The 21,277-nt window shown below is 52.4% G+C and overlaps 1 long non-coding RNA gene across 1 annotated transcript in view; it reads right to left on the bottom strand.

The window, feature by feature from the left end:
* Window positions 1-4,444, bottom strand: part of LOC119236250 (uncharacterized) — a 44,762-nt gene extending 40,318 nt beyond the window's left edge. The window contains exon 1 of the long non-coding RNA XR_005123016.2: window positions 3,847-4,444. This is a non-coding gene — a long non-coding RNA (uncharacterized LOC119236250). The remainder of the gene's footprint in view (window positions 1-3,846) is intronic.
* Window positions 4,445-21,277: the final 16,833 nt, after the last annotated feature.

Below are 21,277 nucleotides of genomic sequence, written 5' to 3'. Positions count from 1 at the left end.
TGGCAGCCGCAAGGCTAAGCCCTTGGTTGACCTGTTTTTTGGATTTCTTGTCCCACTGGTCAAGCCTAAGGCAGGCCTTCTGCTTGACCAGGACAGCCTCCAGGGACCCTGGTACTGGCCTCCTGGTTGAACTTCTTGGCCCGCAGGCTAAGTTCTGGGCTAGCCTGCTGGTGGACACAGGCAGCCTTCATGGTGACCCTAGCACCTACAGGCTGACTCTGGGGCCGGATTGCTGGTTGACCCCAAGAGGCTCATGCTGACCCCAGGGTCCAACTGGTAGTCAACTCCTATAGCCTGCAGGCTCACCTAGAACTGGCCACCTAGTGGACGATGGCATTCTTGAGGCTGAGCCCTGGACTGGCCTGTTGGTCAGCCACAGCAGCCTCAAGTCTTAGGCCTGAGCTGGCCTGCTCATCAAGCTGAGAGCCTCAGGCTTAGCCCAGAATGGGACTGGTGGTTTACCCTTGCAGGCTCCAGGCTCACCCGGGACTGGCCATCTGGTGGACCCAGGCAGGCTGAATGTTCAGCCCAGGTCAGCCTGTTGGTTGACCTTGCCAACACCCGGGCTGAGACCTAGGCAGGGTTGTTGGAAGTCCCCTGCAGCCTCCAGGCTCACCAGGGAATGGCCATCTTGTGGATCCAGGCAGCCTCTTGACTGAGCCTGGTGCCAGCCTATTGGTCGACCTTGTAGCACCCAGGGTAAGACCTGGGCAGGACTACTGGTCGATCCCTGCAGCCTCCAGGCTCACCCAGGGCAGGCCTGGTGGTTGACTTCCTTGTTCTGCAGGTTGAACCCATGTCAAGCCTGATGGTCAACTCCTGCTCATCCAGGTGACCCTGGGGCTGGCCTGCTGGTTTACCTTGAGAGCCTCAGACTAAGCCTGGGACTGGCCATATGGTGGAATCCAGCATCCTCAAGGCTAAACCTGGGGCCAGCCTGTTAGTCAAACTAGGCAGCATCCAGGCTGATTCCTGGGCTGGACTGGTGATCTACTGCAACAACCTTGAGGCGAGACCAGTTCGGCCTATTGGTTGACCTCGGCAGCCTCAAGGCTGACCCTGGGTCCATCCTGCCATTTGACCTCTTTGAAAACTAAGCAGTGTTCATTTCCCTCCTGACCCCTTTTGACTTGCCTGTTTGGCCTGTGCAGAAAGCAGTAATGGCTCGGAATGTAACCACAGGTTATCTCAAAATGAATCAAGTAGTGAATCCAATTGCAGCTGCTACTGAGGTCAACACGGCCGCCAGTCCTGTGGAAAATAAACTCTTGAGGGCACTATTGGCAGTGATTGAGCTGCCCAATGCTTTCTTTGTGATAATTACTGGCAATGACCCCCAGAAGCGGTCCACTTTAACCTGGAAGGCATGGCAGTACTCCGCAGCCTGTCTCATCTCGGGGCTTTCTTGGTTCCCTGGACCTTTCATAATCTTATATGAGACACTGTGATCATTCTGCTATCTCAGGGAACATTATGTTGATTGATGGCATCACCAGATTGATGGCATCGGCTGGCCCAGAGCCTGATGTGCTGCTCTCATTTTCCCCCTGTCCACACCGCTCTGTGGCTTGGGCCTGACCCCACAAGGAGGGAGACCTGCGGCACAGTTCCTCTTGGGCCTTCTGTCTATGTAGCATGGCCTGTCTGCCCTCTAGAAGCTGTGGTTCCAGGACTGCAGGGCCAGGCACATGGGAGAGAGGCAATGAGGGAGTCGCAGCTGAAAGGAGCATAGTGACCATCCCCCATTGGAGCTGCAACCACCTTTCCAGATCCTGCAAACTTCAGAGCAGGAAAGGACATCAGACTAGCCAGCACCAGCCCTTCTGGTTCTTGGATGTGCCTGAAGAAGTCAGTTGTTGCCTGCCCTAGGGACTCCCCACCTAGTGCTCCCCCTGTTAGGCTTCCCTGGCCCCTCTCTGTCCTCTGCTCTCCTGCTGGTATAGACTGCCCCAGACAGCCTCTTCCATCACAGGCAGGTATGTGCTATGCGATGGTGTGATGTCTGGTTTTTATTTAAATGAACAGCATGAGGAGGACAAAATTATAACCCATGAGAGATAAGAATGCCTTGGGAGGTGAGGTGTATCCGCCCCACTCCTAGACTCCCCTGTCAGCCTGGAGTGGAACTCAAGGGCAATTAGATTTTACGTATTTTCCTTTTTATACTTCAATAAATATTGCCTATGAAAACCAATTGACATTTTCATACTTAATGCATAATAACTAGTCTTATAAATCTAAGTTCTCCCTATAAATCTAAATTAAAGGTCCAGGTTTAAATAGATTAAAGACAATTAATAAAGTGCTAGCACATCACCATTACCACTTTTTCTTCAAGTTAAACTTTCATTTTCAAAGGAAATTTTTTTTTTGTGCTCTGTGTGGGGGTAGAAAAAGGGGAGCCGGGCTTCTGGGGTCATTGTCTGACTCGTGGTTCTATGGGATGGTCTGCTGGGACGTGAGGAGAGCCACCTGGAGATCACTGAGAATGGACTGGAATGTTCTCTGGTCCCTGCCCCCAGACTGGGCCATTTGAAGAGATGGGACAAATCGTTTTCTAGTTGAGGGGGTTCCGGTGGTCTTGCCATGCACCCAGGATGGAGATTGGAGGTGAAATCCTCTGCCTCTCTCTCACACCTACTTCAAGTGGCAACCAAATCTCTCCTCAGGCTCCCACAGTTTTTTCTCCTAAAAGGACCCTTTCCCCCATGCCAGCTCTTCTTGTGTTGGTCCATGGGACCACCACGTCCAGTCTGAGTTCGTGCAACTGTACTCTGCCTCCTCCTGGTTCTGGCTCCTTCTCTCCTGCTCCTGCCCCCTCCCCATGCAACATCTCATCTTTCTGAAATGCACATTCCACCGAGTGTCCCCATGGGTTCCTGCCCCCAGGGCTCCCCACTGCACTCAGGGTCAAGGGCAAACTCTTCCACATGGTTCCCAAGATCCATCTTGGTCCATTCCCTGTTGCCTCCCTGTCTTCAGTGATCACCCCCAAATCCCTGCTACCTGCCGGGCCACACGATCCTGCCTGCCTCCCCCACAACCCTGCCTTTCTCCTGACCCAGGTTCTAGGGTGGGAAAGCTGAAGTTTCCAGACTGGCCTCCAGCCCTTGCCCCTGAGAGGAGTCCTGCTTCTCTCCTCCCCCGAAGGCCAGCAGGTGAGCTCAGGATCCAAGTCCCTGGGTGGGGTGTTGGCGCCTGTTCTTTCCTTGGATAACTTACAAATTATCACAGAAAGAAAGCACCTGAACCCCAGTTGTGGGACAAGGAATGGTCACTGGTCCAGAAATGAGAGGCGAGGCTTGGATCTCTGCTGTGCAACCCAGTCTTGCATTCCCGACTCTGCGCCCCCCATCTTCTGTCTGGCCACGGGGACTTGGCACCCTGTGACAAAGATGTCCATCTGGCACCAGTGTGTGGCTCCCACCCGGGGCCATCTCTGTGACCACCCAAGGTCTCTGCTTGAAAGACAATGGGCCTCACCACTCACCGAGCAGCTCCTGTTTGCCAGGCCAAGTACCCGACAGCCATGGCTCCACCATGCCCTCGAGGCCTTCCAGATTGGGCCTCCAGGGCCCAATCCAGGGCAGCTCCTGTTTGCCAGGCCAAGTACCCGACAGCCATGGCTCCACCATGCCCTCGAGGCCTTCCAGATTGGGCCTCCAGGGCCCCATATCCAGGTGATGGGCATGAGGCTTAGACAGCCCCAGGGTCGCTAAGCTGATGTTAAACCAGGGCACAGTCACTCAGGAGCCAGACTTCAACTCCCCAGCTGTGAGGCTTCAGGTCCACCCTCCGTGCCTCAGCTTCCCTACCTGCAGAATGGGAGGACACCCCAGCACTCACCTGGACAGGACACAGACAGCACGTCCTCAAGTTCCCAGCCGTGTGTTATCTGCTTCCATGAAAGAAGAACACCCTTAGGAAGCTCCAGCATTGACTCGTGTTTGATTTCAAACAAGAATGAGCACCTGTCACCCAGATGCCATGTTGAGAAGAGTTTCGGCCAGTGGGTTTGCATGACTCAAATTCCAACCTGCTATCGGCACTGGTGACCCGACCCAAGAAGTCCCCTCCTGTCACCTGTAATTCTGTGTCCTTCTTTAACACATGCCGGCTCTGTGGGCACTGCAGAGCCAGGCGCTGGGGTGGCACAGGAGAGCAGACCTCTTGCTGTGCAGCCCACCGTCCAGTCACAGGAAAGCGTGGGCTGGGTGATAGCGCGGCCAGGTGAGCTCATGTGGCTGTGAGGGAATCCAAGGAGGCGGAGAGGCTGGAAGTAAAGCAATGTTTACTGAGTGTTCTTTCCAAGGGAGGAAAGAGCAGGAGCCCGGAATGTGTTTGTGTGTATGTGTGGGGGGAAGGGCAGAGGCAGGGGGTTGTCTAATTTCATATCTGGGCAAAGCCTTGAGATTTTTTTGTGCTCACTTAGCAAGCTCTGGGCACATCCTGATCTCTGCAGGTGGTTAGCAAGTTGATGGTGCTGGTGGGGGCTGTCTCTACAACACTCGGTTTCCATAGCCACCAGTGTGACAAGCAGACCCCTGCACTCAGGCCAACCCTCTGTACATGGGTCGGGATCTGTGGATACAAGCTCCACAGGTGGTCTCTCTTGGGTCCCCTCTTCTGCTGTGGGCTCCACAAGTGACGTTCCCACCCATTCCCTGAGGATGGTTCCTCAGCTCCTCACCCTTACTCAACAACGAGCAGGGCATCACCCACAGGTGATTTTAAGAGGCTCACCTGCCTTCTTTAGCATCCTTTCGGCTATTTAACAACCATTCAGGGCTTCCCAACCTTGCGCCAGCTTTCTGCCTTATCTAAGTTGGCTTTTTTGATACATCTCCTCTGCCTGGCTGCAGAGAACCTCACACAAGGCTGCTTTAAACGACTAAGGCCCACTGGCCACCGCCTGATTCTCGTCCTCTGGGGTGTACAAATGATACCATCCACCCCATGGTCCCACAAACATAACATGACCCTGCCAGTATTCCCCGACATTCTGGCAGGATTGTTAGTCCATCAGTTTTTTCCTTGCATCAGTGCTGGGTGAGCTCCGAATGACAAATTGTGGTCCTCCTTCTTCCCCAATGAGTCTGCTGCCCCAGGGGTCATGGTCTGGTCCTTGAAGGCTGTCTTCTCCTCCACTCAAGGTCTTGTCCCACAGCTCCCGGACCTTGTCCACCTCCTGTGCTCCTGCAGCGTCTTTAGCTCTTCCCGCAGCTCCTGGACTTTGGCCACCTCCTGTGCAGCCTTGTGCCTTGTGCTCACAGCCTGCTACCCCTCAGTCCCTCCTGAGGTCTTCAGACCCGTCTGCATCAAATCATCCTGCAGACTACACCACTGTGCAGTGCCAGCAAGGCGCAGAGCAGGTTTTCTAGGATTTGGGCAGACAGGTAAAGGAGGAGTCCTGGAGCGCTCAGTGGATTTTTTTCAGGCTTTTAATGATCTTTCTACAGGACTTGTAGTGAGGCAACCAGGCTCAGAGCAGGCAGGGGGGCCAGAAGGCTGGGAAACCTCCCAGGCCCCAGTGAATCTTTACTCCTTCTGGGCTTTCGAGCGTTCTCTCGTGGTCTCTCCGCTGGTCTCTACTGCACTCCGCGCTGTGTCCTCTGTTGCTGTTCTCTGCACTGTTGCTGCCCTTATGGGCCCAGTCTCTCGGCTCAGATGTGGCCACTCATGCATGCCCACGCCACACTCAAGGTGCTGCCATCAGGCACGCCTGTAAGACCACAGGTGTCGATCATTGATGCTAATGGTGCAAGGGTGGAAAAACCTGATCACTTCTATTTACCCTACTGGTTCTGACCTGACACCTCCCCACCCAACAAGCCCAAACCCCTCACCCTCACTCCCACCCATGCCCTGGGGATGACCTGCAGCGGCTCTGTGCTCAGCTGCCCTGTGCTGGGATGAGCCAAGCAGGTGTGGCCGCTCATGCTTGTTGGGCGGGGAGGGGGGGCCGGGGGGAGGGTAGCGAGGGTGAAAGCAGCCCTGCTCCAAGCTCAGGTTGTTTTCCCGTTCTAATTAACATCACTGAGAATTAAACTCTACACCCCGACATGAGCCTGCTCCCCTGAGAGCATTCCAGCTCAAATACTGATTAAATATGAAATGGTTCCCATCCTCTGAGCCGAAGTCTGGAGGCACAAGCCAGAGATGGAAGCTGTAATTACCAGCTGATTATGCAGTGTGAGTTATTAAAAGATAAAGTAAAATGAAAACCAACATCCTCCAAATAAAAACAATTAACAACATAAGCAGTTATTTCTGCTCTGTTTAAAGGGACGTGGGCTTTTTATTCTTTCCTTGCTTTCCAGCCTGTGGCTCCACGTGTTCATCAGCTCATTTGCCGAGCACTGCTATGTGACAGCACATCCCAGGGCAGAGATGAGAAATAAAGACCTGGGACAGGGCACCCGACCTCGGAGGCTCCCGTCAGGAGAGAGACACGGTCCTTCAGGGAAAGATGCTGACAGATGTGCAACTACAACTTGGGGTGGGGGTGGGCCAGGTGATGCCAAGTCCCAGGAGAGGGGGGTCACACAGGATGACTGATAGCTGGTCTGGTCAGGGACTATACCAAGCCTAAACCCAGTGGCTACCAGGACATTTCAACTCTTCCTCCCACTTGCATAGTCATCAGAGGAAAGGAGCTACATGAGGACAAGTGTCTTGTCTAGGGAGGGCACAGTCACCTGCATCCTGTCTGCCAAGATTCAGCCTCAGCTCAGGGGGCTCCTCCCTGCCCTGGGCCCCACCTGGAGGCTTCATCACCTGGGTTTCCTCTAGGGTGAAGCTTGGGCACCCTCTTGTGGCCACAGCCCTCTGCACAGTCCCCCACCATCACCCCCAAGTGGCAGTAGATTCTCCAATGCATGGAGGGAGCCAAGGAACCTACTTTGATTGTGCAAAAAGGCACCTGAGGCTCTGAAGATGCTGCAGCTTATCTCAGGCCCCTCTTCCAGTTGAGGGTGGCCCTGGCCTCCAGCCTGGCTTCCTCATCTTGGCGGGGAAAGGGTGGAGATGAGAGGAGGAAGATGAATCTTGCACCTGTACTATTCTCCCCAACCACCCTACCAGAGGACACACCAATGGGCCCAGAGTGTCCACTAGCTTGTGGGCAGCCTCTGGGAACTAACAGCTAGTGCAAGTAGATGTTCAGTGGCACTGCCAGGCCCAAGCACTTGTCAGCTGGCAGCCTCCCCCATCTCTTCAATGCTGCCCTATCCAGCTGCTTCAGTTGCCCTCCCACACTGACACCTGCTAGCCAGAGTGGTTAGAATTGGCCAGAACCAGTTTGAACCTGTCAGACTAGCCAGAAAAAATTTGAACTGGTATTACCCAGTCAACAACTGGTCAGAACCAGTTTTACCCATTCAGAACCTGTTTGAGTTGGTTTTATCTGGGTCAGAACTGGCTCTAACCAGTTTTAGCAGTCAGAATCAATTTGAACCCACTATGTCCAATCAGAACTGGCTTGAATCAGTTTTAGCTAGTTGGAACTGGTTTGGACCAGGTTTATTCAATCAGAACTGGTTTATCAGTAACAATCGGTTTAGGCCAATCAGAACTGATTTTAACCGGTTTATCTGATCAGAACAGGTTTGAATCTTTTTCACTGCTGAAAACGGGTTTGTGCCTATCAGAACTGGTTAGAGCCTGTCAGAAATACTTGAACTGGTTTTATCCAGTCAGGTCTGATTTGAACATGTTTGGACCACTATGAACTGCCCAGAACAGTCAGACAACAGAAAAGGTTTGAACCAGTTTCATCCATTCAGAAACAGTTTGGAACATACTAGAACTGATATTATGCAGTCATAACTAGCGTTAGCCATTTTGAATCATTTCTGATTAGAATTGCTTTTACTGGTTCTGACCAGTTCAAACCAGCTGAAAACAGTTGTGTACTCAAAGCAACCAACTGAAAATGGTTCCAACTGGTTCAAATGGCTGAAGCATGTTCTAAGTGGTTTAAACCAACTGAAACTGACACCAACTAACACCAGCTGAAACAAACCAACTGAACTGGTTCTGACAAGTTCAAACTGACTGAAACCGGTTCAAACTAGATGAAACAAGTCTGACTGGCTGGGATTGGTTCTGGCCAGCTGAAACCAGTTCTGACTTGTTCAAAGAAACAAACTGAGAACAACTGAAAGAGAAACCAACAGACACTTGTTCTGACTGCTCAAACTGAAACCAACTGAATTGGTTCTGACTGGTTGATACTGGCTCCAACTCGATCAAACCAGCCGAAACCCATTCCAACTAGCTGAAACCAGTTCCAACTGATTGAAAACAGCTGAAACCAGTTCTGAATTGTTCAAAGCAACCAATTGAAAATGGTTCCAACTGGTTCAAAATGGCTCAAAGTGGTTCTGAATGGTTCAAACTAACTGAAATTGACATCAGCCAAAACCAACGAAAACCAGCTGAAACTACCAACTGACTCTGGTGCCAACCAGTTCAAACCAGCTGAAACTGGATCAAACCAGCTAAACTGGTTCTGACCTATTCAAACTTGTCCTCACTGGTTCAAACTGGCTGAAACCAGTACAGCCAATTCGAACCAGTTCAAGCCGGCTGAAACTGGTTCTGACTAATTCAAAGCAACTGAAGCCAAATACAACTGAAACTGAAACCAATGGAAACTGTTTCCAACTGCTCAAACTGAAACCAACTACACTTGTTCCAAATGGCTGATACTGGCTCCAACTGGCTCAGAGCTGCTGAAACCAATTTCAACCAGCTGAAACTGGGTGGTTCAAGCTGGCTAAAACCATTTTTGACTGGCTGAAACTGGCTAGTTCAAAGCAATTGAAACCAAAACCAATGGGCACTGGTTCAGAATGCGCAAACTTAAACCAACTGAGACTGGTTTGGACTGGCTGACACTGGTTCCAACTGGTTTCAACCAGTTCCAAACAGTTCTGACCAATTCAAACCAGCTGAAGCCAGTTCTGAATTTTTCAAAGCAACCAGCTGAAAATGGTTCTGACTGGCTGGAAATGGCTGAACAGTTTCTGAACGTTCAAACCAATTGAAACTGACACTACCTGAAACTGAAACCAACAAAAACCAACTGAAACTGAAACCAACCGACACTGGTTATGACCAGTTCAAACTGGCTGAATCTGGTTCCAATCACATCTAACCAGTTCAAACCAGCTGAAACTAGTTCTCACTGGCTGAAACCAGTTCCAACCAGTTCAAACTGTCTGAGATCTGTTCTGACTTTTTCAAAGCAACTGAAACCAAAAACAACAGAAACTCATTCTGATTGGCTGACACTGGCTCCCGCTGGCTCAGCCTCTCTGAAACTGGTTCCTACTGGTTCAAACCAGTTCCAAACAGTTCAAACCCTCAAGCCAGTTCTGATATGCTCAAACCTGTTCTCAGCAGTTAAAAAGTTTCAAACCAGTTCACACCTGATAAAGCCATTTTAAACAGTTCTGACCAGTTTATCAGAACATATTTAACCTGATGTAATCCAATCAAACCAATTTGATCTGTTTTTAATACATTTTTTCCAAGCTGAATGGTTTGAACCAGTTTTCTCTATTCACAGCCAGTTTTATCTGATCATAACTGGTTTGAACCGGTTTTCTCCTGTCAGAACCAATTTGACTCATTTTGCTGCATCCTCACTGCTCTCAATGCAGGGTTTCCAGCAGCAGGAACCTGTCCTGAAGGTATGATCAGGATTCAGGCCCCAACATTCATCGCAACCCAGCATGTATAAAAGAAAATCCCTGTAATCCTCTAAGTACGTGACAGTGGAATGGTGAAGTAAATTATGGTGCATCTAAATGAGGTACAATTACAAAGCTATTAACATCATGCTTTTGAGGAATTTTCAATGATGTGGGAGAGTGCTGATGATGTATAGTAAATTAAAAAGAAAACCTGAATTGCTGAACAAATTGCATGATCCCAGTTACATAAAATTTAATATGTACAGAGGGAGAGATGAGCAGGATCAGGAGGATGGGAAGAGAAAAAGAAGGAGAGGAGGGAACAGAAAGACAGAGGAAGACCAAAAGGAAGCTGAGACAAGAGGAAGATGATGAAGGAAGAGGTGCCCCCTCTTTGTTGAGCATTTGTCACGTGCCATGAGCTTTGCATCACAACATCCCTGTGTGGCCTCATTTTAGAGAGGCAGAAAATGAGGCATAGAAAGGTTGAGTGGCATGTCCAGAGTTTCAAAGCAAAGATGCTAAGCGAAGATTTGGACCCAGGCCTCCAGCTCGCTGTGGTTACCACCATAAAAGGCAAAGTTTTTGCAGCCAATCTGGTCTCTGCCTTCTCTTCCCCTTGCCAAAAAGCTAATTGGTATTGCAATTTTAAAACGCAAAGAACAGGCAATGCAATCAATTTTACGAAAACGTGTTCAGTAATGAAGTGTTTCCTTCCAAACGGGGGCACCTCCTCAGCATCTCAAGCTGAGGCTCTCACACAGCATGACTAGGACAGTCTTCTCCCACTGCCTTGTCAGGTCCGCTCGTGTGTCTCACATGCTGGGTCCGAGAAGGACTTTGAGGCACCATTTAGATCTGGTCCCCTGACTCTCATTTAGGGGTAAGTATAATTTTCTCTGTCTCATAGATGAAGATGCAGAGGGTCAGGGAGGGGAGATGACTCGACAAGGTGCGTGCTGATTATGGGGCAGAAGAGTCCAGTCACAGTCTTCTCCAGCTCCTGGCCTTCGTTTCCTTCCACCCCCCTGCACATTTAGGAGCCAGGAGTCTGAGCTCAAAGACAGAGCAGAAATTCCCCCTCCAAGCAGAGCAGCTGGCATCCTTAGTGCCCTTCCTGCGCCTGCTCCATCACGCCCCCAGCAGCATCATGGAGCTCAGCCCTCACGCAGCCTCTGGGAGGCATCGTGCTCTGTCTACAGGTGAGGAGACAAGCGTCAGAGCAACCCAGCGGCCGGGAGAGCTGCACAGCCCGGACTGGGGCCTCGGCTCCTCGGCTTCTGGGCAGCAAGTTTGTTCTGCCTCCTGCACATGCAGTTAAGAAAAAGCTTCTGAAGTCAGCAAGAGGAGGGAGACAGGCCTTTCTCCAAAGAAATGGAGCAAACTTAAAAAATACCTACTAAGCACCTGAAACATTTTAATACCTACTAGGGGCGCTTTATAGCTTTTTCTTATTTGACTCCCACAACAGCCATCCAAGGCCGCCAGTGTGACTCTCCTTTTATGAAGGAGGAATCTGAGGTGCAGGGATTGGTGAACACACTAGGAACCGCACAGCACATGAGGGGAGGAGGCAGGTTCAGACCCAGGTCCTCCCACACAACAGCCCCTCTGCCCAGGGAAGTGATCCCCAGGAGGACAGTGATCCCCAGGAGGACAGTGCTCCCCTCACCCACTGAGAGCCCTCGGCATAGGGGGTTGAGGGGGTGGACAGGCCACAGCTCATTGTACCTGCCTCTGGACTTGGACCCTGGCTCTGCAGCTTTTCAGGTGTGTGGCCAGAGCAAGTCGCTCACCTCTCTGGGCCTCAGTTTTCAGCTGTAAAATGGGCTCATAAATAGAGGATGATCTGGAAGATTGAATGAGGCAAGTCTTTTAAAGGAGTTCTAGACTTCTCATTCCTTGGGGCTCTCTCTCAGCATACCTGATATTACGATTCCCCTGGTCACACATGGTCATCCGCTGAACATATTCAACTTTCATCAAACACCCACTGTGTGTGCTGAATCTGTCTTCAAGTCAACTACTGTGGGGGAAAACCTCATCTCCCTTATTCCTGATATGTCCCAAAGTGTTTGGATCTACTTACCCAGGGGGTCAAAGAAGGTCTTATTGTTCTCTGAATATGCCCAGCATATTTGTGCCCCAAGACTTTTGCACTTGCTGCTGCTTTTATCTGGAAGGCTCCTTCAGGAATGACTTGCTCCCCCACTCACTCCGTCCCTGCTCTGAGGTTTTCACCTCAGACAGGCCTTCCCTACCCCCTGATTTAAAGTCTCTCTCCCCATGGTAAGGTTCTTCAAGTATTCTCAGAACAGGGCAGCTTGATTCCAAAGGTGCCAACCTTTAAGCCTCAGCAGCAACCCTCCTCCAAGGGCACACAGGCCCTGCTGTGGACCAGGCTGAGCTCCAGCTCCAGCTCCTTGCCATGCAGGGCCTGAGCTTTCTTCTTCCTTCAGGCCCTGTGACTGAGCCTAATGTTTTGCTTCTCTGAGATGGATTCTTTCCCTGCAACCCCAGTGTCTAGTCCTCCTGTGATCTGGCTTCTGTGGGTTCTATCTCTAAATCTGTGGGGTGTGCCAGAGTTCCCACGTGACCACACAGAGCTAGTAACTGAGCCTCGCTATGCACATAGTTCCAGGCTAAGAGCTTGACTAGATCATTTAAAGAGAGAGAGGAACTCGCACAGTCCCAATTCTATCTTTGGTGAGACTGAGGTCAAGTAATTTGTCCAAGGTCACTCAGCTATTAGGTGAAGGAGCTGGCTTTGAAAGCAGGTATCTGGCTTTGCTCCCTGTACTCTTAGCCATGGTAGCCACACCAGAGATTGGCTGCTTCTCAGAAAAAAGGATTGGGAGGAGGATTCATCACTGTTCTAACACCCTCACCCATGTGAGGTCAGCCAGGGTGCCAGTTACCCAGACACAAAGCTAACACTAATTTAGTCTTCTGGAGTAGACATGTTGCAAATGCAGGGTTCCATGTAACCTTGCAAGAAGGCTTTGGCAGCCATCCATCCATCCACCTGCCCATCAGCCCGTCTATCCACCATCCATCCATCCATTTGTTCATCTGTCCATCCATCCATCCATGCATGCATGCATCCATCCATCCATTTGTTCATCTGTCCATCCATCCATCTATCCATCCATCCATGCATGCATGCATCCATCCATCCATCCATCCATCCATCTAACCATACATCCATTCAAATCATTCATTAATTTAGTCATTCATTAGATAGATATTGATTAAACATGGCTATGTGCCAGGCCCTCTAGTAGGGATCTAGTAATAAACAAAGTAGACAAACCCATCTCCCATGAGATTCCCTGTCTGAGAGATGGGGGAAAACTCCATGATATAATCAGGAAAATAAAAGAAAATGGCATCTGTGGTGAGGCTGACAAGGCAACTTGAATGGTGCCTTGAGAGACTGGGATGGGTTCTGATTTGACCGGGGAGAGTTTCCTGGAGGAGCCCTATGCGTAAGAAAGTAGCCATTAGTTGGAAGGGGTCCCAAAGCCGCGCTTAGGCAGAGAGAATAGGAAGGTGACAAGAGAGCCCCCCTGAGCTCTCAGCTCCATAGCAGGGACAGTCCACTACTGTGGGGAAACCTCATCTCCCTTATTCCTGATGTGTCCCATCTCTGAGTCTCTACCCACAGCACCTTAAAGCTGGGGTTTCTCCAGGGAGCCACTTTTTAGCCTCCCCACTCTCGCCTCTCCAACAGTGCAAGAGATCCACACTCGGATGTTGCCCTAGCCAGCCCCAGTGCTGTCCCTCCCTCTGACCATGAGGCATGGCACTGAGGAAGCACCCCCCCCCCCCCCCCCACCACTGGGAACACTTCCTTACCCTCCTGGGTCTGCAGGGACTTGCCCAAGGTCACTGGTGAGTTTGAGAGAGAGAAGAACTCAGAGCCCCATCTCCTGACTCTGCACGAAGCACACCTGCAGCCCCCTCCACACCCCAGGGCATCCCACGCCCTCCACTGGGCCTGCAGGTGCAGTGAGTCAGCGGCTTTGGCTTAGACTCACCCCAGCAGGGGGGACTTTGAACAGGTTGACCCCTTTCCCTCCAGCGATCAATGGCTGTTAAGTGTTTGGTCAATAGGACGAGTGCTTCTAAATTCATTAGGGCAAGATCCATCCCCAGCGGAAATAAGGCTTGTGAAGTCACCCTGAGTGACCTCCCTGTTGCTCCCTGTTGCTGGTCACCCGGGCTCTACGGGACGCACGCGCAGTCTCAGCCCCGCCACGCGGCCTGGACGTCGCTTTGTCAACCCCTCCCAGCCCTGAAATGGGACGGGCCAGCTGGTGTTCAGGGGGTCAGTGCAGACTTACCGAGGGCCTGGAAGGGAGAGATGGGAGCATCCTTGCAACTCCCGAGTCTCTGGTGAAGATAAGGGTTTCCACTCACTAGGGGAGTATCTCAGTGGGTGGGTGCAGGTGGATGACCAGGGAGGGACAATTTCCACTTCTCCAGATGAGGCCACTGAGGAAGGAAAGGTCAGGGGTGCTGGTATACGGTGGGGGTGAGGGCTTTTGCATACACATGGGGCATTACTGCCATATCCTCAAGCGTGAGATCCCCAGGTGCCGTCTTTGATGCATGATACAGAACCCAGCCCAGAGCCTGAGCTGTGGCTTGTCCTTCCCCACGTCTGGGCACTGGGCACTTCTGGGGTGGCCCCTACCTCCTAGCACCCCTGCTGTGATGTCCTTCCCACTTTGATCCTCCAAGCTCTTTCCAGCCCTGTTTGGCCACTTGTGTTACTGGTCTTCACCCCACGTCACCCAAAGCTCAGACCCCTGCCCAAGCCCCTCCAGTTCCACCAGGGCCACATCCATGAGGCTGCAGACTTTCTGGAAGGTTAGGGCACAGGGAAGGCAGCTCCCCCTTCCCCTTGTTCCTCAGGGAATCTCCTCTGTCCCTCCCCCTCTGAGGCCAGAACTCAAGCTCCAGCGGACGATGACAGGCTGTATTTTTCACTGACACGAGCAATGAGTGCGTCAGAAGAGAAGGGCAAATTGCTGAAAAAGGAAATGACTAGGGTTGTGGCAGCCAGAGGGCATGGGCAGGCATCTGAGCTGATTTAAGGGGCGCGCAGGAAGCTGAGTAAGATTTATCTAAAGTGTGTTGGCGAAGAAGGAGGTGGAGCAAGAAAGAACATCAGACAGAGGTTCGAGGCCTGGAGAGGAGACAGGAATGATGGGGCTAGGAACTGGGATGAAGACCTGGGTGGCTAGAGGTGGCAACCGGGGGACAGGCCAGGATGATGCAAAAAGACAGAGAGGGTCACACAGGGTATAGAAGGGCCCCGCCAGCTGGCTGGGCTTCCTCTAACATGGGGCACACGCGACTGAGAAAAGATGACAAAAGACCCCATGGCCTGGTCCTGAAGGAGTTTGGGACAATCCCCGTGGGAAACAACGGGGTTGGGTGTAACATCTCAGGCAATGACATGATCTAGAGCTTCCACGGGGTCCAGGCCTTGGAGACCCCCCCCCCCATCATCTCCCACCCAGACACCCAGTGATATGCAGACTTCCAGAAAGTTCTAATAACTAGCACCTGCTGTCTGGACCTGCTTGTCGATATGCACAAGAAGCCTGAATTATGTGGGGCAAACCCACAAATCTGAAGTACCCTGGGGTACGGCTTTGCTGCTGGGCTTGGTGCCTTGGGGATTGTGTCTCCTAACAGTTCTGGCCAGCACACAGAGCAGTGGAACATTTTATAGTTCCCAAACTGGGTTCAGGGGATCACTAGTTCTGGGGGTTGTCATTGGTGCCCCATGGACAAAGGCTTATTGTATGGTGAATCTGAGGAACATTATATCCTGGACATATCAGGGGTGAATTAACTGAGTCCTGCAGTTATAAAAACTCTGACAGTCACAAAGAAAGCTTGAAAGAAGCAGGTAAGATCTACTTTCAGTCCTTTCATTTAAAATGGGTAATTTAACCAAAAGTAAGAATGACATTCTTTCACAGTAAAAGACTGGCTTTTTCAAAAAGAATGGTTGGCAGATGGACACCAACAGCAGATATTAACTTGATTTTTCTCACTTCATTGTGAATTTGTGACATTTTCATCCCGGGGTGCTGACATCAGGTTCAAGTCTGTGCACTGGCTCAGTCAGGGCTTAGGGGAGACCTCAGCCATGTCCCTCCAGAGGTCCTGGGGCCCCAAGTGAGACCTCTACTCTGTGGGCTTAATCATGACCTCCTACCCAGGTCCACACCTGCCTTTGTCTGTTCTGGGCCATGAATTCTGGCCCAGCCTGTCCCAGGCCTGGGATGGGTGCAGCTAAGGCTGTGCTGCAAGAAATTCAACCATGGGTCAGGTCACATCCCCACTCTGGCCTCAATTTCCCCAACTATACATGAAAGGTTTGAATGATCTCATCCCTCTTGGTGGCCCAACACCCTCTGATTCTATGCAGGAAGGTCTTGCTCAAGTGCTCCTGAGAAATGACACAGGTTCCATAGTGATGGTCTCTCCTTGGGACACAGCCTCGCGTTGGTGGCCAAGGGCTTGGCGGGGGAGCTTCCGATCCCCATGTGAGCTGAGCCAGTGCCTGTGTCCATGGGAGACACATTGGACACATCGGCCCCTGCCACAGCCAGCCTTCCAGATGCGGGCCCAGAAGCCAAGCCAACGATTCGTCTAAATCTCAACCTGCTCCCCTTGTCCCAACCCCTCCATCATCGACTGTGTTATTGATGCCAGTTGGGCGCAGGCCCTGAGCTGGCCTGAGACTATGGAGGTGACTGCGACCATCATCCCCTATTACAGGAGAGGAGAGCACTGAGAGGGGACCCGGCAGTGACAACACACCTTCATTTATCACACCTTTGTTGTGGGCCTGTGAGGGGACAATGGCCGTGTCGGGGGAAGTGAGCAAAACCCACAGGAAGCCTGCCCACTGAGCACAGTCCCCGGGGCAGATTAATCTAAAATCATACAACTAAATGTGCGTTGGCAAGTGCTCTGGATGAGGCCACGGCGTGCTGATGGTGGCCTGGGCACTGTGACAGCATCTGGTGGAGGTCAGGGTCGGAAGGAGACTGGGGGATGCTGCCTGAGCTGGGGTCTGATGGGTGAACAGGACTGATCTGTCCAAAAACAGCAAGTGCTCCAACACCTGCGTGGCTGAAAGGCAGCTCGTGGGTGGGGAGCCTGGGGGAGGGGGCACAGGCCAGACCTCAAATTCCACATCAAGGATTTGGGTGTACATCCCAAGAGCAGCGGAGGCATCTGGACTGTTCTAGCGGCAGTGCCACGAAGGAGAGCGTAGCTTGGGCTCACTTGTCCGCTCCCTCATCCCGTTACCAAGTATGGACTTGGAGTGGACCCCTTGCATGCTCCACCATGGCGCCTGTCTCCTGTCTCCCCTCTGGTCACATGGAGATCCTTTAATCCTCAGTTCAGGTGGGTTCTCCTCAGGGGAGCCCACCTGAACCCCAAGATGAGTTGTCCCTCTTTTGTGCTGTCACCCAATCTCCCTGGATTGACCGTGCTGATTTATGTGTCAAGCCCCCAGCACCCCTCCCAGGGCACACAAGGGTGTGGGGAGACTGACTCCTTCCTGTCAGTCTCCCCAGGACAGGGTGGGGCTCTCACATTCCCTTCATTGTTTTCCTGGGGCCTTGTTTGTTGGGGGATTCACAGCAATATCAAAGGGGCCGGGAAGGTGGGAGGCAAGAAGGAGCGGAAAGGAAAAGCGGAGGGCAGGGGAGGGCAGGGAGGTGGGCGTGGGAGGAAGAGACTCATAATGGCATTTGCTTCATAAGCTTGGAGTGAGGACGGGAGGCAGAGGAGAAAATTGGAAATTAATAGGTTGTGAGAAGTGAGGAAAGCAGAAAAGATGAAAGATTTAAAGTGGTCACACCATGACCTGTAACATTTTGCTTAATCAAGTACAAATTGCTCTGTGCCTTGGGTAGATGTGAGAACTGGCTAAGGTTTGCGTCTCAGAAGAGCTTTCTGGAATGAGACATTCCTTGTGAGTCCATTCACACGAGCTGGGTGCATCCCAGATGCCAGGGGCAGGCGAGAAACCCCCGCACCTGGGCCTGGAAAAGAGCAGAGGCCCCAGTCCGGGACTGGGTTTGGGTGTCCCGCCCTCCCCTGTCTGATGAAATGACTTGGGCTTGAGACCCAGGGAAACAGATGGACCCCCAGCTGCACTGTGCTCACGGTCTTGCCCAGGGTCCATGATCTCTGGGGACCCCCAGGTGACCTGGACTTGTGCTTTCAGCCTCGCCTGGCCCATCTCAGGGAGAGGGCAGAGCCAGGGCTGGCTGGGAAGTCCCAGGAGCTCCTGCTGGTGGTTTCCCTAGCCTGTCACACCCCCGAGGGACACTTACTGAGGAGCCCTGATGAGTGGAGCCCTCTGTGCCTGCATCAAGTAGCAGCCCTGACTGCCAGCTGTCAGTTTCCTTGTCTATAAAACAAGGACATTTCGTTCATTCAACAAACGTGTACTGGGCGTCTAAAGGTGCCAGGCACTGTCTTAGGTGTCAGGAATAGAGCGGTGGGGTCAGACAGGGCCCCTGCTTCACTGGTGTTCCAGCCGGTGCTCCTGTGTCCCAGGCTTGGGGGGCAGGGTGATGACTGCAGGGCCTGCCCTGCGCTCTAGAGACAGGAAACCTCTGTGGAGCAAGGGCAGCAGCAGGGATGGCCAGGGCTTGAGGTTTCCAGGCTTAGGCTGGCCTCCTCTCGCCCCACTCCTCATCCTGCCCTGAGGGCTGGTGCCTCTCACCAGGGAGGGGAGGAAACTAAGGTTCAAAGAGGTCAAGTGAGCAGCCCCGGGGCACACAGCTAGCCAGAGTGCCCAGGTTAGATCCTGGCCTGTGCTCTGCCCGGGTCCTTGGGCTGCATCTCCTGCCCCAAGTTCTTCTTCCTTTCCAGCCCTGACTCCAACACAGTGGGGTGGGGGCAGGGTGGCCCTCTGGCTAAGGAACCTGGTCTCTTCCCTCCTCCCCTCAGGACCCACAGCTCCTTCCTCCCAGTTTGTCCTGAGGATGATGTGAGTAAAAGAGCTGGGGACACTGGCCCAAGGTCAAAGTGCATCTGCTGTTCTCACTGCAGGGGGCTCCCCCTCCTCAGGCACATTTTTACCCCCTCCCAAACTCCTTCCCTGTCCTCCCCAGTTCTGGCATTTGATGAATTTTCAACCTGCTTCTTTCTTTTACAATATTCAGTCTAGGTGACAAGTGTGGAATGTTTAGTTTGTTTCCTTAGTATTTTGTGTTTTTTTCCAATGGCCTGCCCAGCAGTGCTCCTGCTCCTATCACCCTCGTTCATGGTCATGTCCATGCTCAGCACAGAACCTGGCCCTCAGAGCAGGCTGGTGAACTCAGGCTGAGGCGGGCTGGGTGAGGACGGGGGCTGGGCTGTATCCATCAGAACGGGAGAGGGCCCAGCTCCCAAATCCCTGTGTCCTCACTCAGCAGGTCCTCTCCTGTGCAAAGCCCAAGTAGAGGGTCCTGGTTGTGGTTCTCCTGGTGGACGTGACAGAGGATAAGGATAGAGAAAATTACCAAGGAGGCTCCACAAGGTCAGAAACTGGTTCACACAGAGCCAAGAACTGGAGGTGGGGGTAGAAGGGATTGGCAGCCATGAAACCAGCTGTAGGAACTAAGGTCCTTAGGGGCCAATGCCTAGATCACAAAGCACAAGACCCAAGCAGGCATCAGACTGCTGTAGGGGGTGTCAGGAGCTCAGGCCTGAAGGTGAAGAAGATATGGAGATGGTGGCCACTGTAGAAATCTGGCCCCTTTCAAATTCTACATAGTTTACTCAAAGTCAACAACAAACAAACCTCTCCAGGAAGGAGTGAGCCCCTCCCACAGAGTAGACTATATCAGTGCAGTCTCTGTACTGGCGCAGGGCAGCAGTCCTTCTGCCCACCTGTGCCTATAGGCAGGTGCTCCTTTGTGCCAACTCTCTGTCCCTCTGCAGGGCAGCAGCCTTCCTGCTATCCATGACCTGTACCATGCCAGGGCTTCTCTTCACTGACCTCCCTCAGCAGAGGCGGTTCTCCTCAAGGCCGCCCGCCTGCGACCATGCAGGCCTCTCTTAGCAAACCTGTCCCTTTAGGGGCAGCCCTTTCTGCCTGAGTGTATCTGTGCAAGTGCCCTGGATGTCGAGAAACTGTCTTCTCCTGTGGACCCCCATGTGAGCAGGGCCAGGCCTGGCCATGAGGCCCAGAGCCCCCGAGCAGGCCCTAGGCTCAGGAGCCAGCTCAGCCAAGCCAGCAAAGCCCCACCCCCTGCTGAATTCGGGCAAGTGAGGTAGTGGTCCCAGACCAGCCAGCCCCATGGCCCCCCTGAGCAGAATCAGTGCTTCTTGTTTAAGGTCTCTGCATGTGGGGGAGGTGTTACCATAACGGACAAAATGAGTAAACACAGTCAGCTTCCAGCCAGTGTGACTCCCTCCACTCTCTCCCCTAAGAGGCAACCATGAGAAATCAATCACAAGTGTTCCAGCGCATTGCACTTCGGAGAAGGAGAGGTGTTACGAGTCTTCTTTGTGTGGGATCTGCCTTCTCTGGGGAATGCAGACTGGAGATTTTCCTGCAATCTGAATAGCAGGGAGTAGGAAGAGGTGGGAGGAAGCCCCTCTCTGCCCAGACACTTCAGGAAGATAAAGGAAACTTGACTTACCAGCTACACTCGTGGTGCTGGCAGCAGGCGAAGATGTATTTTTAACAATTCAGCCTTGCAGACTCTCACAATTTATCTCAATAAATGCCAGGGTGACTTTTTTTCTTCTTTCTCTTTTCCCTTGCTATAAAATGCTCAGGGAGCAGCGCGGTGAGAAGATGAAGGGTTGACATGCAGGAAAAACTCATATTTAGACATTTCGATAAAATTCTATCAGCCACGCACCATGCTGAGCGGAGCTGAACAGACAGGAGGCTGACACCGGCCGGACTGGAGACAACAGGAGGGTGGAAGCCATGGGGTGAGGTGGGGGAGGGAGGAGACAAACAAGAGGCAGCCCACCGTTAGTCCTGATGGAAGGGGAACCTGCTCTGAGTTGCATGTTGGGGGCCCTGCTCCCCATCCTCACTGTGTACTGCCCTCCACCCTCTCATGTATTTCCACAGGACCCTTGGGAGGTGCCCACCCAGACTCTGTCCCTCCCCTGCTACCCTGTGCTCAGCCTGCCCAGGCTCCTGGGGTCTCCTCGACCCTATGTGCAGGCCTCTGCCCCATGTCCCGCCTTCTGTCCTAAATCCCTTGGCCCAAAGGGCAGCTTTGGGGAAGAGAATACAAGACACAACGGTTCTTGAACTTGTGGGCTGTGGTGTGTCAGGTTCCAGGGGTTGAGGACAGAGCTGGGTGCAGGAAGAGGAGGGGCCAGGGATGAAGCCCCTCCATTTCCCCCCATGCATACTCTTACCCTATAAGCGGTAGCATGGCGCCTGACCTGGAAGTCCCGACCTCCCACCCTGCCTGACCAAGTCCTCCTGCAGTCCAGGGGTGGCTACATTCTTTGTAGATGAGGAAAGTGGGGCCCAGGGGAGAAGAGCCAGCTTGAGTTCACACTCAGCTGGC

This window comes from Talpa occidentalis, unplaced genomic scaffold (genome assembly GCF_014898055.3).
Source record: "Talpa occidentalis isolate TD23 unplaced genomic scaffold, MPIMG_talOcc4v2.1 talOcc4.9, whole genome shotgun sequence".
NCBI classification, from domain to species: domain Eukaryota; kingdom Metazoa; phylum Chordata; class Mammalia; order Eulipotyphla; family Talpidae; genus Talpa; species Talpa occidentalis.
The sequence above is the reverse complement of the archived record's forward strand: the minus strand, read 5'-3'. Positions and strand labels throughout refer to the sequence as shown.